Raw genomic sequence first — 16,730 nt, forward strand, 5'->3', positions numbered from 1 at the left:
ACCTACCCTCCCTACTTTAACCTAGCATTTTTTCCTTCTTTATTTGGGTGCACTTAGACTGGCAAACCATTATCAATCTTCTTTTTCTTTTACATGGCAAGCCTACCTAAGTCTACACTTATTACATCCAAGGGTTCATATTAAACTATTGAGCCCCTTTTTATTTACTCTACCTATCTACTTATCTGCCAAGATTAAACTATTTGGCCAGATATTTATTCTCTATTCTACAACATGAAATTGAAAAATGAATGAGTTAAGTTTAAACAGTTTGACTCTTCATAAATTGTGGCAAAAGTTTAACAAGCTGCACACAATTGCTTATTACAGAAAATGAAATAGTAGTGGCATTTAGACTTGCACACTTTCCTGGTCTATTTTTTTTGGGGGTTCATTTCCTTCACTTTTTGGACCATTTTATTCTTTTCACCGTTTGATTTTTCTTTTAGGGTATACCCTCTTTACATTTTTTAAATTTTTTGATTTTTTTGAAAATATGGAAAACCTTTGCAACAAGGAAAGGAATGAACATATTATAGAGCTCATTAAGTCAATCATGAAATATGACACCTATTGTTATAGGAGCATAACACCTTTAATTAGTGTAGTTTTCAGCACATTATTAGGTAAAGGTAGAGTTGCATAGGGAGACCACTGGAGGTTATATTGAAATCGTTCCACATATTCTTCTAATGTTTCACTTAGTCTAGCTATCATCTAAAATATTTCATCTTTCAATTCCATAGATCTACAATAGTCCTGATATTTTTTTAGGAAAGCAGTTCTCATTTGTTCTCAATCGTTTATTGTGCCTCCACCTAATCCCATAAACCATCGCAAGGCTGCTCCTTTCAATGTAGAGGGAAACAATTTCGATTTTTGGGGGTCGGTGGTATAGTCATACCCCCGACACAATACATCAAACTCAAACAAGAATGCATCTGGATCCTCTGATGTCAGCCCATGAAAGGTAGGAATATTTTGGAGAGGGATGGCTTTCATAGGTGCGTTGACCGCTGTGTCAATGATGGGATACTGCAAGGTGGAGGTTTGAGGTGCTTGTGGGTTGTTGGCCATTTGATCAAATATGTGCCAATACCCTTCTGGGATCTCTAGAGAGTTATTCCTAGGATGACTAGAAGGGGTGGGAATGAGTTTAACAACACTCCCTTGGTCTGGGATAATGAGTGTTCCTTGCTGAACTACTACCTGGGGGGATCTTGGCTCCTCTGTTTCCCCTGCTTCTTCTTGAATGAACTTAACAACACTCCCTCTATCTAGGATGCTGAGTGTTCCTAGTTGAATTATTACCTGAGGGGATCTTGGCTCCTCTGTTTCCCCGGTTTCTCCTCCTCCTTCACGAAGATTACTAGAATTCCCTTCTTGTAAAGAAATTGGGCGAGAATTTTCAATTTCTTGAAAATTCTGCTCAGTCTCTTCTGTTTTGCTGTGGAACTCAGTGAAGGCTATAGATGGTGAGCCTGTGGCTAGAAGGGAGCCAGTAGGTTGTCTAGAAGCAACTTTTCTAGGACCTACTGATGGCTGAGATTCGACTTTCTTTATGATGTCATCTATGAAAGTTGATCATCCAAGGGTCACCGGTCCCTTAGATTTGTCGGGTTTGGGTAGGGGAATTGGATTATTTTTAGGTTTTTTTCTTCTTAGTCATACACACAATTCAAATATTTACCTCTACCCTAAGTTCTTAACAATTCTGTTGGAAAGCGGGTGGGGGAGCAGGCATTTTACGTGCTCCGTACGCAGGTTCTTACCTTTCATTTTTAATACCCAATTCTCTCCCAACAGACAAGCAGCAAATACCTATTTCAGATTTCTGTAATTGTGCTAAAAAGCAGGCGGGGGAGCAAGCACTTTACTTGCTCGTTATGTAGGTTCTTACCTTCCGTTTTCAAAACCCAATTCTTCTTCAACAACAATCATCAGATGTGCACTACTTAGAAATGGCTACACTCTCCCTGGCAACGGCGCCAAAATGTTGAGTGATAAAATATGCCTTTTTAACTCCTAATTATCTTCACATTAGTTATCAATCCGGGAAAGTCTTTTTATTTCAAGAGTGTACACAATGTGTGACGGCTATTTAACTCAGAGAGTAATGCTTCTAAATTGAAGTATAGTTCTTTCAAATACAAGCGGAAATGGATGCAGCAAGTAAATTCTAATTGCAATTAAAAGAAACTCAATCCTCTAATGAAACTAACTCAGACATTCATCAAAGTAACAACAATCATCAATCGAGAATACAGTAATCATAACTCATTCCTCTTTTAACTAATTTATTCTCAATCAAACACAATTCTTAATATAAGCAGCAGATGATCTCAATCTAAGAGCTTTGACAATAGTAGTTAATGCTCTTTACAGTGGATGATCTCAAAACGGAATGCTTAACTAAATAACTAGATCTAAAATAACAATAAACTGAATCAGTTATAATATTGCCAAAATATAAGCAAAACAAATCCGTTGAGATTGGAAAATAGGAATTAGCAAAACGATACAATTGCAGAAAGTAAAGATTCAATCAAACCATCACACTGCGAGAATCATAAATGCATGATATAGGAACATCAAGTGAATCGACTAGGGTCGGGCCCTTAGCCGCTAGTGAACACCACCGGATTACTTCAGGAGATGCAAAGGAACAACAACTATTTTATATATTAATCATTGCATAAGCGTTACAGTAACTTCGTGCTCTGCTCAACAGTGAGAGTCAATGATACAAGTTACAATTTCTCAACAATAATTCTCCTCCCGTCCTGCTTACAATTTTTGCTTTTTATAACGGGAAAGAGGTAAAAAGATAACTAGTAAAAGCGATCCCTCAAGATCAAGGGATCCTGAGGGATTCGCGCAATTTTCCAACTTCAGTCATTTTTCCTCCTTGCGCTGATCCCTGTGATTTGTTTTATCTTTATCTGTAACTACAGTGCTCCCTCCTTGGCTTGCTATTGTTTCGCTGTTCCTTGGTTAGGGAATAGCAGTTGTCCCTTTTTGTATTTTTCCTACATAAAGAAGGATAACGATCAGCCAAATTGTAATTACAGATAATTTCCTCATTCTTACCATAATCCTTTGATTTATTAACATTTTAGGATATAAAATGGATAGAACTAAAGGAAAAGAATGATGAAATAAATAACATATGCATACCTTCTCCATGACTCAACAACTTTCTTCTCCGGTTTCTCATGTTTTAATTTTGACTTCTTGATCAGTAAATTAGCCTCCACACTCACTGCGTTCTTATGCATTTCTTCCAAAGTTGTAGGATCTCTCTCCCTAAGCTTATAAGCCATATCCAGGTCAAATGCATTAGGATAGTGAAGGAGTGGTAAACCAAGGGGGTTTCATGTCATTAGGGATGGAATTGTACAAAATATTGAACCTTATTGTGAATTCCTCCACTCTCTCATTCATATTCCTTTTCATGCAATTGTATGCCGCCAAAATCTGTAATGGATTCTTCTTCTCTTGCCACCGGGCTAAGAAAAACTCTATCAGCTGCTGAGAGCTATTGATGGAATTAGCTTCCAAACTATGAAACCACTTCTTAACATCTCAGGAAATTCTGTGCTATAATTCTCATTTTGGCATCTTCAACATCAACCTCTTCAAGATCGATGAAATCCACCAGTTTGTCAACATGATGTTGCGCTGTGATTTCAGGACTACCATAAAAAAGAGGAAGTCTTTGGCCATAGTTTTGCAGTAGAGCTGCAAGTTGACCAGGAAATACTAAAGGAGAAAACCTTGCCATGATTGCCAGAGGAAGTTGTACGAGATCTACAATGAGTTTTTTTGATGGAGATGATGATGTTAAAGGAGGTAGTGGTGGATTAACAATAACATATGTGGTGGGTGATGTATTTAGTGGTACGGTAGAGGATGTAGGAGCAGACAAAATTTCAACCTAATATTGGATGTAGGCCTTTTTGGTGGTGATTTGAAGCTGGTCAGCTAGGCTTTGGAGCTTATCAAAGTTGGACCAAACCTTGTGATCGAGTTTAGAAAACAAAGATTTAGAAGAAGGTCTAGAAAACAAATATTAAGAAGTAAGCAAGTAGGAATCAAACTTTAAAGCATCAAAAACTACTTCGGAAAGAAAATATTTAGACTTTGATGGAAAAAGAGATAGCTCGAATTGAATATCAAAAGAAAGATCTTCAGCAATAAACAGTTGATTAGGTAAAGAAGTAGTCCTTACCAATTTTCGAGTTCCACTTTTAGGAAGAGGGGACTTGAGTTTTCTCAGAAGTTTCTCTGGATCATCAACAACCAGAGGTGGAATTGGGTCAGGATTTGACCTCGTGTGTATTTTAGGATCCAAAGTTTTACACCTTGAACTTGATGTGATTTTTAAATCAGCCTTCTTTGAATATTGAAATCTGTCACCCACAAAACCAGTCTTAAATGCACGTGTATAACTAATCCCAGGAATAATATATCAGTCGTTTCCTCGGCAACAACGCCAAAATGTTATCCTCCACAATATCCCAAGGCTGAGAAGGGAGACCAAAGGAGATAACATCAAACCACTTGCGTTTCAGCAGCTAGCCTTGCTAAACTAGAGAGGGATATCTCTATGAATTCACAACCAAAGATGATTGGAATAGGAAAGGATTTTAGGCTAGATATGTTAGGCTTAGGTAGGGTTTTGAAATTTTTAGGTTTTCATGTTGGATGAGGGATAAAAACTAGGTAGCTAGGTTAAAGGCTCAAAGGGCTATAATAACAAAGATATAAAGGAGCAAGGTAGCTATAATTTTGTGATGGCTTTAGGGTTTGTTAGTGTAGTGTAGTGTTTGGAAGAATAAAAAGGTCTTAATGAGCATGAGCACATGAATTCATTAAGAAAGGAAGAAAATTACACAAAATGATATTCCCATAAAAACAGAGCTTTATGCAAAGAATTATGCTTATAAACTTTAAGGAAAACCACTGAAGAAACAAGATATGGAAAGGAAAGATGTATATCATCCAAATAAAACTAAAACAGAGAAAATACATCATCACAAACTCATTGTACATGAATTCCTAGATAATAGCTGCAAACTTCTCCTTTGATTTCCTGAATAAAATGTCCAAGTACAAGCTACAAGTCTTCTCTCCTCTGATGTCCAACCTATTCTATGACTGAGAAAATGATACATATAGACCAAAACAACATCTCCCTTCTCTCAGGGGTTGAATCCATGAGTCTAGGAACTGATACATGAGGTGTTTCAACCAAAACCCTAAAGACTAGGGAGGTTAAAACAACTCCTCCAATTAAACTTTGACTCAAACTACTCTCATTAATGAAGCCTAAATTTACATTAAAAACATCTTAACAAGCCTTTTACCCATAATTACATCATAGTAACATCAAAATCAAATAATTACATCATCAAAAGTCGAATCCACCTGACAAAACTGAAGAAAATCTATCATAGACAAAAATGTTGTGAATTCAGCCAAACACGCAGTGAGCTTGGAGAAAACGCATCGAATTTGGGAGAACTTATTTTTGAAGTCCTTCCTAAAATCCAAATTCCGATCTTGATGTCTCATTGGAAATTTGTGGATGTCTGCTACATGATGGACTCTTCAGGAGCTGAAAAAGTTCACTTCTAGCCCCTAAAAACTGCATTCTACCACAGGTACTCTTAGAAACACAACATGGTCTTCATGCAGGGTGGAAGAGAGGTGGTTTTTAGGTGGTTTTTGAGCATTTCCACCTGTCAAAAATTGCTAAACGTATGCTTCCCTTAGGCCAAATGTGATTTATAAACCATACCAAATCCAAATATGTAAACAAAAAGTGATTTGGAGCTCCCTAACAAAAGTGTAGCGTGGAGCACGCTGCGTTTTTGTCTCCATGACTATGTCAAAATGTGCAAAAATTCACAAAAAACCATAACTTCTCCGAAAATCCTCAAAATTGGTTTATGAAGTCCTCAGGTGCTATGCTATGCTATGAGGGAGGCATCAACAAGAAAATCCAACTTCACCTTCCCTTTTTGCTTGGTTAGGGTTTCATTAAGTTTCTCTTTCAACTACTTGACCTTAACCCTAACAACCTGATTCCTTGTGTAATAATGCATAGCCATGTGTCTTTGCAACCTGTTGTCTCTGTTATCCTCTTGAGAAGCTTCTCCATACAAAAATTCACCTTGTCAAGCCAAAATTATCTATTCTCATTGATTTCTACTGTAATTAGGTCAACTGAAGTCATCTGCTCTCTTTTTTGCTGAAGTGCTTTTTTGAGCCCTCTAGTCCTTGGCCTTTTGCTTTTCACCTGCTCCTGATGTTCATCTGAATCCTTTGCATCCATCACTACTTTTACCTTTATATCCTCTTTGCCAACATCAACCTCATACTTTTCCAAAAGTAGCTACTTTACCTTCAATTGTTGATTCTCCTGCTCTAGGAATGAAATCATGAAGTTTGCCTTTGATAAACTGTCCTTGAGCTTTTCTATCTCAACATATTTCTCCATGATGACATGCTCCATTGTCTTATGCTCCTCATTAACCTTCAAGTCAACCATGTCAGTGTCAAGATGAAATGTTTCCTCATCTTGCAATGGTGCTTCATGCTGTGATTGTGATCCCTACTTTGCTGATGTTGCTGATGTAAGCTTGGCCCCTTCCACACAATGTGGAGTAAACACAAGCCTCCTTCCTTTTTGATATGTCTGAGTGACTTCAGGCCTAGGTATCCTCTCAGCTGTAAGTTTGCTAGATGCGCCACTCTTCACATGCTTACGTGGTGTTGATGATGTACTTTGGTTTCTGGATTGACTAACAGAAGACAACAAGACATCCAACTGAATAAATGTTTCCCAAGTGATGTTATTTTGAGCAAGCTGATGCAATACAATAATCTTGATGAGGGCATGGTGAAAAAGGTTTTTTTCATGGTCACTCTGTCTATGCTGCACCTTCTCTGCCATCTTAGCTAAACTTTTGTAGAGGTAGTAGGCTAGGTTTAGTGGCTTTACCCCTGTGAAATGCATGAGCAATCTGACATGGTATTTGTACAATCTTGAGAATCTGCCTTCACATGTAAAGTATTTCATTATAACCCTCATCAATGGAGCAAATTTCTCAAGGAGCTATGCAAAAGGAAAAACCTTCTTAATGTTGTGTCTATAGTGGCCTTTGATGAAAGGTTGATAGTTTTGCAGACCCAAATCTAAGTTATTAAACCATTTTTCTCCACTGTTGGGTATCCCTATGGCTGTTGCTATGATTTTAGTTGAAATAGTGAAAGTAACACCTACAATAGTGACCTTATCTCTCCTCAAATGAGTGGAAAACAAACCAGTCAATTTGGCATGGTATTTGACCCTTTGAACTAGCCCACAAAACCCTAAGCACTCTACATTCTCAAAGCACTACTTGGATAGTGGGGAAGACATCAGCTCCTCAGTGTTTAGTGGTTCATATCTCAAGATTTTACCTCCTTTTTTACAAGATTTCCTTTCCTCCTCCATTTTGACTGTGTACAAGTAAAACCCTAAGTAGGAAAACAAGGGATTTGGATGAGGGGATAGGATGGAGGGTTTACAGAAGGGGCAAGAGGATAGGAAAATTTAGGGAGATGGGTAGGGGTGTTAGGGACCTTTGGGAAGTGGAATGGGAGGAAATGGGCAGAGGGTCTGGTCTAGGGAATTTTTACACAGTCCACTAAGAAAATAGTGAAAACACAATGTAGGGAGTAATAGAGGTTTTGCAATATGAAAACAAGGGAAAAAGACTTATGGAGGAGTCAGTAGACTTGAAATCACTTGTAGAAAGCTTTTAAAACCTTGATTGCGCTTTGGAAATGCTTTAAAACTGGTGTTGTGATTGTAGGAGAGAAAACACAACGTAATTTTTGTGTAGGAGAGAAAACACAGTGAGTGCTATGGAAAACACAGTGAATTCCTGAGAAAATGTAGCGAAACTGTTTGGATGACCCTTGAAGTGTTTCTACCTGCAAAAATGCTGAGGAAATGACTTGTTGGTGAATGAGAGCTCTTTAGAAATGAATATGAGAGAGAGAAAAGGAATGAGATGATCTTTATAGCTTGTTTAAAGTCAATTTCATAATGGTAGGGTGGCCCACCATATATTTTCACTTTGCCTTTGGAGACTTTGTAACTTGGAAATTTTCATATGAACCTTTAGAACATTGAACTTATTACATCATTTTGAAAAAATTAAACTTGGAACAGAAGCTTTTGAGAAAAACCCTATCACTACTCCTTCATTTTCCGAATTTATTAATGACATGACAGATTTTGATGACTCTAACCCTAATGACCTAATGGTGACATTGAGCTGAATGAAGACCATGGTGACATGACTGAGATTATGGTGATGATATTTCAATGATGACACATCCAACTGAGTGATGACAGTGAACGGAACATGAATATTTTGAAGGAGAAGCAATAGACCTAAACACACTAGCCAGTGACCAAATTTTATTTTGAAAACCTAATGAAATGATTAAAATTTGACTTAAGACCCCTAACAAAACCTGATAAGAGCATATTTGATCACTGGTGACAGGAAAAACTGACTAACACTAACAACTTACACACACACATCATCTAGATTATTGGGATTAAACAGTAAGATGGTATGCCTAAGGTAATTGTGTAAGCCCCATATGTACTTCAACAATGTGTCTTGTGATTGCAAATCTACACCTAACATTAGAGACCTTTTTTATAACTTCTTGGGTGTAATCTTGCACATTTTGACCTTTAAGTTGTCTAAAGTTCTGCTAATTGATGATGGATTTCTGCATATAAGCTAGAAGGTAGAATTTTATTTTAATTACAGCAATGAAATCAGACCAAAAAATTTAGATCTTATCGTGTTTTTTTTTTAATCTCTTCTTGTGTCTTTGATTCCCACCATACTAGTGTTGCACCCTCCATTCTCAAGAAAGCTAACTGAATATTTATGTGATCCTCTTGAAGGTTTTGAATTCTGCAATAGATCTCCAACTGACGAATCCAATTATCAAGCTTCTCTACATTCACTTCACCATTATACATGGGCAGCTCAAATTTAACATCAAGTTTTAGTAAGGGTGATTTACCAGTTCCTTTTGAGGTATGTTGATTAGTATGAGTAAGGGTTGCGTTAGTGCAAGAGGGTGAAGCTTCCTGTGAAGAAGAAGATGAAGAAGATGGTGGAGAGGGTGGAGGTTTACCTCCATTTCCATACCTCCTCCTAAAGAACCTTCTTCTTTGGGAGGTTTGGAGCTTTAACCCTGCAACTTGGTATTCCTCTCTTCATAGAGGACCTTCACCATCTCTGTTATATCAAAGAAATCTATCTTGAAGACCTTCTCATCTTCTGTCATGTTTGTAGCTTCTCCTTCAGAGACATACTCACTGGAGTCTCAACTGCAACTTGCAGATGAACTGGTGTTGGAGATTATGGAAATATTTCCGTCCTTCCCCTTGACCCAATTTCAGGGCTTCCAACCAACTTCCCTTCTCCTCTTTTGAGTTTTAATCTTGTAAGCATGACATAAACTTGCAAACAGTTAAATCCTTCTTGCAGAAAGCAAACCTATTCCTATGATACCAAAATGATCTGATTAAGAATATTAGTTTTGTTATGCTAATATCCTCAAATTAGAAACAAAATGCTATTTATGGGCTTAAGGATTCTTGAGTTTTGCAAGTGAAAAATGAGTTTTAATGTTAATTTTATGAGCAATTTAACATAAAACAGAAACTGAACAACACCATATAAATGTAAAAAATCTCTAAAAACACATCATAATAGGAATATGATGAAGGAGTTCACCTCTCTTGGGCTACATCTCCTTATTCCAGCTTCCAATGGCTTAGGCCTTTCTATTATGCTCAAATGTATAAAAATATGTGTTTACAATGCTCAAATGCTTCTGAAACATGCTCCAATGAGTCTAGGACATCCAAAAATGACTACCTAGCCTCTTTTTGTACCCAATTTGGACGAAAATTGGAGAAGTTATGACCTCTCCTAGTTTCTCCACTATTCACTCTACAATTTGCCAAAATCTGGCATCGACACTCATTTTCGCCCGATTTTCTGCTAACGGGGCACCAAATCCGCCGAAATCTAGGCGGATTTGTTGGACGGTTAATTCGGCCGTTGAGGCCTAAAAACCAGAAAACAAGGTCATATGGGAGGGGCATGTGCCCAGGGCTAGTCCCGACGCTATCCCCTTCCATCTGACGATCACGAAACCCTAGTGGTTAAGTAGAAGTAGTGTTCACATGCAATACCCTGGCGGTTTTCCCCGACTGTCAAGCTTCATTGGTCATGTAAAATGCGGCAGCTTAGAGCATAAATGTTGTTCACATGGCACAATTATATAACCACATGGGCTGGCCCACATGGCTGGCCCGTTCCATCGAACTTCGTGCCCATGTCCTTTAAATAGAATGCACCAATATACATTGTTAAGTCATATCTGCGTGGTGTATTGGTATTGGACTCCGTTGTGTGTTGGGAGGTCGCGGGTTCAACCCTCGCTGCCTTTGCCTGGTCTATGCAACAATTTTGGTGGCCTCCTGGGCTACCATGTGGCGGCCTCCGACCAGGCCACGTGTCAGCGTGTGGTTGCCCATCATTTCTACCAATGAAAAACCATGTAATTTTGACGAGTCAGGATGTGCCACTTGACACGATTTTCATTAGATGAAAAGTTCTTTGACCAAGTCAACGTCCACATCACCCTCCCAAATAGTGCCATGTCAGCAGTACGAACTGTTGACTGGGTTGTCCTTTTTTTTGAAAATTCACCTGTTTGGGAAAGCGAACAAAACTTGTTTTTGGAGTCATACGGAGTCCGTTTCGCACAAAATGGGTTGTGTCGGATTAAGGATGTCGAGAACTACATGGTCGTCTAGGTTCCACACCAATCTGACAATTTTGAAATTTGAGCTATTTTTCCAGCACCTGATCAGAAAGTTACGAATAACTTCATGCCTGACACCTTCTATTACTCCAAGCATCCTTTCAAAACTATCCCCTTGTCATTCCAACACAACGTGACATTAATATTTCACAATATAATATGGGGATTTCTCCATCCCACATTTCTATTATCTTTGCACTCTTTGCTAAGAAATATTACCTTTATGAGTTAACCTCTTCAACTTGGACACAATCTTGTCGTCTCATACTCAAAAACTTATGGAGATATGGGACTACACCCATGATCCCTTGAGGATTCGTGTTGTCCATAACACTACTCCCTGCAAAAATTAAGTCCCCATTTCCATGTGAGTGCTCAACCATCGCTATCGATGAAATCCCTATCTAAATAAGCCTTTAGACATGCCTCTTACCAAGCACAAGACCAACTGATGGTGGCTAACACTGCTTTGCATGTTAAGCACAACAACAACACACCAAACCCTAGTTGGGCACAACACAACCCAACAAACCGATGGTAAAACATGTAGTGCAACATAAAATCAATACACATATGCAAACCAACAAATAACCTTGGCCATACTAACAATAAGATTCACACAGTATAATTTAGCAATGCAACTCATAGCAGTATTAGCAATCAACAATGAGAAATGCACAATTACATATCATTAAGTATAAATAGGAATTAGTGCCATTCCTACATAAACAATGATGATACAACCATTGTTATTATTTTTAACAACATCATGTTACATTCATAGTGTAGAAATTATGCAAATTCTCTACAAATCTACCTCTAAGACCATGTAGAAAATCTGACTGTAGATTAACCCGAAATTTCAATATAACCAAAGCAAAATACTATAATCTACTTCTACTATCAATTTGTTGAAGCTTAAATATCGAGCTGTATCAGAGCTGAACAATATAACCAAAAAAAGAAGAATCAATCATTCAAGACACATGAAAAGACTTTGGGGAAAGCCTTAGCTAAAAACCCCACTATCTGTATTATCATACAAGGTGGAAATACATCAGGATTATACAAAGCCTTAGCTCTCACAGCTAGCCAACTCTCAGTACAATCCTCCTGGATGCTCATAGGTAAATCTAGCTTCTCACAAGCCTTCCTCTCTGCCCTCCAAGCTCCTATTTCCTTGTGTAGTTCCTCTGGGATGATCTCCTTCACCCAGTGGAACATTGCTCTCACACACTGCTCTAACACACTATCAGAACTGCGCAATCCTCACGGAACCTTACCTTGACTGCATGCATGAGTTTCTGATGAGGGAATCTTCAGTTATCTGGAGTACACTGGTTGAGTGCATGCATGCATCAACTGACTGATAACTCACAATTAGTTCCTCAAACAGTTTGGAACTAATTTAACTTGACTTAACTCAGTAAATTGAGCTAACTAATTACAACTCAAATATAACTCAATCTTATCTCCTTAATTAAAGGATAATCCTCTTAATTTAAGGGATAACTGTTGCATGATTGCAGAAAAACTTCTAACTTGAATTTCTCCAACTAATTAATCCATAATGAATTAATTAATTATTTCCAAGTAGCTGGTGAGACTAAATTCGATTTTAATTCACAATTTCAATTCAAGGACAAATTAAAGTTGGAATATTCTGGATTCTATTTTTATCATTTCTTGTTGCTATTTTCAACACATAGTGTAATAGAATACATGCTTGTACAACTATCAATATAGCTAATGATTGGAAACTGAGAGAGGGAATTCCACTCTCCACCCAACCATAGGCCGATTGCACTGCAATATTTCTTGTAGTTGACTACCCCTTAGTTGAATTTAGAGTTTTAGAAGTAAGTGCTCAAGGGAATTAAAAATGATGCCAATCAATATATCACCCAAGAACCCATATACTACCTCGCCACCACCTACTTAGTTCAGGATTATATCCTCAAATGTCTCCACCTACCGACCTAGGGATTCAAAGCACACTATTATCCCTTTTCAAATCCCATAAATATTAGACAACACATACAAAGGTCTCCATATGCAACCTAAGGGTCCAAATTACACCATGTTTCACCTTATCCAAATCATAGGATTTTAGAAGCATAACATCTCCACATGTTTTCCCCTTTCAACAACTCTTTCATTGCTAACGCTTGTCCCAATGTTATACTATGTTCCACAAGTTACTTTCAATTTCCTGGATGCCCCAATCTAGCATACAACACCCACATATAAAAACTTGGGTATGTGACTGATACCAAGATCACCCACATTGGGTTTATTGCATGTAGATCCTCTTCTTCTCACCTTCACATATTGTAGTGTCATCTCATGTCCATGCGAATAATCTCCATGTGTAGTTCCTCTTTCTTATGGACTCTTTTCTTTCTCGTCAACCCCCTCACGAATCTTGTGTGTTGAATACATAACACAATCCACAAGAAATGATAGAGGGTGTTGAAAATGGCAACAAGAAATGCTAAAAATAGAAGTGCTAAAAATAGCACTGCTAAAAATAGCAGTTTGGGTACCAGAGCTGGATTGGGCAACAGGGAATGAAAAATGGAGGTGCTAAAAATAGCATTCTATTTTTAGCAGTTCAGGATGGATTCCTATTTTAGTCAGTCCCTGGACTAAAAATACGAAGTAAAATTCGAAATTGATATTAACAGTGGTTTGTAAATTGATTAATTAATTTATCTTGAGTTAATTAGTTGGGAAAAATCAAACATGAAGTCTATGTGAGGACATGTAACAATTTATCTATTAATTGAGGAATTTATCCATCAGTTAAAGATATAAGGATGAGTTGTAATTTGAGTTGTAATTAGTTGGCTCAGTTAATTGAGTCAAGTCCAGTTATATTTAATTTAACAATTTGTTAAATTAATGAGAGTTCAGTTAGTTAATGCTTGCATGCATGTAACTACTGTATTTCAAATAACTGGGTATTCACTCATGGATAACTCATGCATGTCAGTTCAGTCAGAGACCTAGTTGAGATCAGAGAAGGGACAATGTACTATCAGTTGGATGAATATTTTTCCTATATAGGAAGCTCATCCATGATGAGGATTTATCTCCTTCAGGACTATGTAGTTGGATCAGAGGTTGGTGAGTGTGTGAAGAGGCCAATTCACACAAGTGGCTGAACTGGACCCCAATCATAATTGCGAAAAGAAATAGGAGACTTGGAGGGTAGACCAAAGGTTAGATAGAGGCCTTTGACTGTCTATGAGCAGCAGAGGTATTGCAGAGAGAGAAGGATAGCTTTTGAGCTGAGTCTTTTTGTAATACTGGCTATATTTCCACTTGTATGATAATAAAGAGTTGGGGTTTTAGGTTGAGGCTTTCCTCGGGTAAATTCTTCTGTGTTATGTATGATTGATTCCTTCTTATCAGTTATATGTGTTCTTATTGATGTTGCTCATGTTCGATTAAGCTTCCGCTAAATTGTTTGTAGAAGTAGATTTATTTGCTTTAGTACATTGCATTACCAGGTGATCTACAGGTGGGAAATTTCTACATGGTATCAGAGGAAAGGTGATCAGAGGAGAGAACAATATACTGAGAGGAGATTTCAAAGTTTTGAGTTTTGGGCCGAGAGTTTGCAGAGCAGATCTGAAAATTTCTGTACAAAGTTTTTAGAAAAAAAATAGTAGATTTGGATTCCTTGTGGAAAAAGACCCAAATTCAAAAAAAAATCGGCTGAATCGGAGTTCGGATGAGGGAGATATCGCTGATTTAAAATCAGCTCTTTTTCCAGAAAATTTTGTGACGGCGGGAAAGTGGAAACAAATTGGTGTGCTAGCCAGGAACCTGTATGCACTTGAGGTAAAAGATGCATGCAAAGCCTTGAGGAGCAAGGCAAAGGTTAGATACTTGGTGTTTGAGAGGGAGAGTAAATTACCTCTCAAAATGCAGTGCCAAAAGAAGTCTCAGACAATTGTGGAGGAGCCACAATTGGTGAAGCAACTTCAGGAGGTTGTGGAGCAGCGACAACTAGAGAAGCTGAGAGGAGACTGAGTGGAGGCATCCACTCATGCAGAGACCTCCAGTAGGGGGAAATTTCGAGCCAAGTAGGCAGAGGGATCACATGCATCCATACCTCCAGGTCGGAGGTGGGGCGATGTGGAGTGACAGTCCCAAGAAGGCTGGGATAGGGGCAAGATCATTGAGGTACCCAACCTCTTTGATTAGACCTTGCTATGGGAGCCCCGATGAGGAGTATTAGGACTGACTAATTGGGTAGAGACAGATGCGGATGGAGTGGCAGAGAGAGCTACAATGCAGGAATCCCAAGACAACGCAGAGCTAGCAGGCTACAACAATGCGAGAGGCACAAGTGTGTTGCACCAGTGCAGGATGGCACAGAGAGGTGTGCAACAGTGCGAGATGCATGGAGATGTTGCAGTAGCGCAGAGGTTAGAGAGGGAGCACTTGTCAGTAGCAGGTAGAGCTTCAACATCAGAGTATGTTTCTAGCCCAACAGAGAGGTCAGTTGGGAGTTTTTTTTGTTCTGAGTGTTGCTGGATCAACCACACTTGGTAGAAGTGTTGCATGCAGAACATTTCGAAGGTACAGGATCGGGTTTGACAGGAAGCCTTTCTTGTTGAGAGGGAGTGTTGAAAATGGCAACAAGAAATGCTAAAAATAGAAGTGCTAAAAATAGCACTGCTAAAAATAGTAGTTTGGGTACCAATGTTGGATTGGGCAACATGGAATAAAAAATGGAAGTGTTAAAAATAACATTCTATTTTTAGCAGTTGAGGATGGATTCCTATTTTAGTCAGTCCCTGGACTAAAAATAGGAAGTAAAATTTGAATTTGATATTAACAGTAGTTTGTAAATTAATTAATTAATTCATCTTGAGTTAATTAGTTGGGAAAAATCAAACATGAAGTCTATGTGAGGACATGCAACAATTTATCTATTAATTGAGGAATTTATCCATCAGTTAAATAGATAAGGATGAGTTGTAATTTGAGTTGTAATTAGTTGGCTCAGTTAACTGAGTCAAGTCTAGTTATATTTAATTTAACAGTTTGCTAAATTAATGAGAGTTCAGTTAGTTAATGCTTGCATGCATGTAACTACTGTATTTCAAATAACTGAGTATTCACTCATGGATAACTCATGCATGTCAGTTCAGTCAGAGACCCAGTTGAGATCAGAGAAGGGAAAATGTACTATTAGTTGGATGAATAGTTTTCCTATAAAGGAAGCTCATCCATGATGAGGATTTATCTCCTTCAGGACTGCATAGTTGGATTAGATGTTGGTGAGTGTGTGAAGAGGCCAATTCACACAAGTGGCTGCACTGGACCCCAATCAGAATTGCGCAAAGAAATAGGAGGCTTGGAGGGCAGACCAAAGGTTAGATAGAGGCCTTTGACTGTCTATGAGCAGCAGAGGTATTGCAGAGAGAGCAGGATAGCTTTTGAGCTGATTCTTTTTGTAATACTGGCTATATTTCCACTTGTATGATAATACAGAGTTGGGGTTTTAGGCTAAGGCTTTCCTCGGGTAAATTATTCTGTGTTATGTGTGATTGATTCCTTCTTATCAGTTATATGTGTTCTTATTGATGTTACTCATGTTCGATTAAGCTTCCACTAAATTGTTTGTAGAAGTAGATTAAGTGTTTTTCTTTAGTAAATTGCATTACCAGGTGATCTACAAGTGGGAAATTTCTAAAGAGGGGGTATCGACTTTTCTCCCATTCGAGAAGCCCATACTCCACCTCCCTACCTGCCATGCATGCCATTAAAACCTAGTTAGCAAGGTGATG

The sequence above is a fragment of the Pinus tabuliformis genome, chromosome Q, assembly GCF_031772625.1.
Source record: "Pinus tabuliformis cultivar Carrire ecotype Pingquan chromosome Q, CPIR1, whole genome shotgun sequence".
NCBI lineage: Eukaryota > Viridiplantae > Streptophyta > Pinopsida > Pinales > Pinaceae > Pinus > Pinus tabuliformis.